Source organism: Dipodomys ordii, unplaced genomic scaffold, assembly GCF_000151885.1.
Source record: "Dipodomys ordii isolate 6190 unplaced genomic scaffold, Dord_2.0 Scaffold150, whole genome shotgun sequence".
Lineage (NCBI taxonomy): Eukaryota > Metazoa > Chordata > Mammalia > Rodentia > Heteromyidae > Dipodomys > Dipodomys ordii.
Window position 1 is genome coordinate 6,697,861 of NW_012267366.1, and position 2,655 is coordinate 6,700,515.

Below are 2,655 nucleotides of genomic sequence, written 5' to 3' on the forward strand. Positions count from 1 at the left end.
GTGGGCGGGGGCGGGGCGGAGGGAGGGCTTGGACTCCGGGCCTGGGCGCTGTCCCTGAGCTTTTTCCACTCAAAGCTAGCGCTCTACCACTTGAGCCACAGCCCCACTTCCGGCCTTGGCTCGCTTTGGCCGTGAGATTAGGGCAGGCGTGCTGAGGACCATTGTTTTTGTTATTTTATTTTGTTTTATTTTTTGCCAGCCTTAGGACCTGGGCGCTGTCCCTCAGCTCTTCAGCTCAAGGTGAGTGCTCTACCACTTGAGCCATAGCTCCACTTGTGGTTTTCTGGTGGTTAATTGCAGATAAAAGTCTAATGGACTTTCCTGCCAGGGCTGGCTTTGAATTGAGTGTGATCCTCAAATCTCAGCCTCTTGAATAGCTAGGATTACAGGTGTGAGCCACCAGCGCCCAGCCCCACCATTTCTTTATGGTGGCCACGGGAGCTTTAGGGCAGGTCATGAAACTTGAGGGTCCCCAAGTCCTGTGATATGAAAACGATAGGTTCCCGAGGTCACAGGTTCCTGAGAATCCCAAACTGCAGACATGTAATCTGCGGTGATCAAATCCATCACTGGCCCCGCGTGACTGCATAGATGGAAACTTCTAACCCTGCCATTGTTTCTGTGGTCTCAGAGGTTGTTCAGACTCTCACCACAGTGGCCTCTATGGGCTGCTGCTGTTCATTTTGCTTTCTCTAGGCCTTCTGAATTGCTCTTGGTCGCTCTACTAGGAATCCTCATCACTCTTAAGCTTGAAAACCCTTGGGTTCAGCATCTGCAAGCACCCAGGCCGACCTGACCTCAGGGAGTTCTCTGGCATCTTCCCAGTAGGACAATAGGGACATGGCACTGATTGAAAAAAGCAACTCCTTTCAGCCAACTCCTGTTTTTCTGAGAAAGGCCTTGGAGGAAACAGGTGGGTAGACTGAGTATTAATATGGGGGGGGGGAATGGGAGGGGTCACGATCTGCATTTAGTCCTGTTGTGGCTACTCATCAGCTATGTACTCTTTGGCTGGCCAGTTCACATTCCAAGCCCTGACTCCTCCCCTGTGAAATACAAGGATTAGCCTAACTAGACCCCATCTTTTTTCCTCTGGTGCTAAAAGTTATTCCCAATTTCCAGGTAGAAAAATGGAGGCAGTTATCGGCTGTGTGGCTTTTTCCACAAAACTGGTTAGAGGTACACTGACTACTAATGTCTGAGTCTTTGAGTGGCCAGTTACTTATGTCCTCCTGTAGCTCCCTGGACTATTCATCTAGGGTCTCTTTCAAGACTGAGGGTCCTGTTGGTCTAGGAAAGAGATAGGAAAATGGAGGCCGTTTTACCAGTTTTGCTGAAGCCACCTGGAATAGATTCATTGACACTTGTAATAGAAAGTGTCCAAGTCATATATGTCTAAAATGGCACAGTGACTCACAGTGGTTCCCTGGCTCAAACATTTGAAAGTTTTGCTTGTTCTTTGTTCCCCAGAAATGGGCATAAGGTTAATGGTTCATAAAGGTTATGGTCACTTGTGTTAGGATAGGATTTTAGTTTTACAGCAGTTCTCAGAGCAGAGCATTTGCTCATATGTGGCACAGTATCCAGGCCAAGTACAATTATGAGACTGTGCAACACATTTGTGGTGGGTATTGCAGGTTGTATAACAAATACACATCTGCTTTTCCTTGATAATAACAATATCGCAAACACTTAGGTTTGCTATTTATTAGAGACTGTACTAAGCTCTTATACTAACTCATTTACTTCTCACAAGCCCCCTGTTGGAAAGATCGCGTTACTTATCCTAGTTTATAGTGGGAAAACTATAAGGTTACTTGAGTCCTAAAGCAAGCTAAAAAGGAACAAGATTTTAAACCCAGACTTATTGGCTCTAGGATGTGTTTAACCTCTGCACAATACTGCCTGATTTTGTTTGATTTTGCAGCATGTCTCATTAAAGCAGCTTGATTTCCTAGGCCCCTCATAGCTAGGAGACAATTCTGGTCAGCACTATATAAACATGTTGGCTTTTAAAAGCACTTCTTCAAAAGGAGAGTTTGATTGCTTCATTTTGACTTTAATTGTTCACCCCATTCTGCCCATGTAAGTGCTAGAGGTAGAGGAAACATTTTGCGACCATTATAAAATATGGGTTTTTGTTTTTTTGTTCCAGTTCTGGGGCTTGAACTCAGGGCCTGAGCACTGTCCCTGAGCTTTTTTGATCAAGGCTAGCTCTCTACCTCTTGAGCCACAGCTCTACTTCTACTTTTTGATGGTTTTGGTGGAGATCAGAGTCTCTTGGTCTTTCCTGTTGGGGCTGGCTTCGAACTGCAATCCTCAGATCTCAGCCTCCTAAGTAGCTAGGATTACAGGTGCAAGTTATGGGTGTCCGGCTCATTACGCAATTTTGATGTGACCATTCTGAACGAAAAAAACTACATAGTGTGGCCAAAAGAAAGAATTTTCCCAGATTTCCTACTTCAGATTCTTTGTTACATGTGAAAAATAAAACCTTTGATGTTAACTTTCACTGTTAAGTGGGCATTTCAGTTATGGGAGGAAAAATACAAACTCTACTGATTTAATGTTTCCACATTTTTTTACCTGTAGTTAGCTGTCTCCCATATCATTTTTTCAATATTTTTAAATCTGCTGACCAGCAGCTGAACAAAT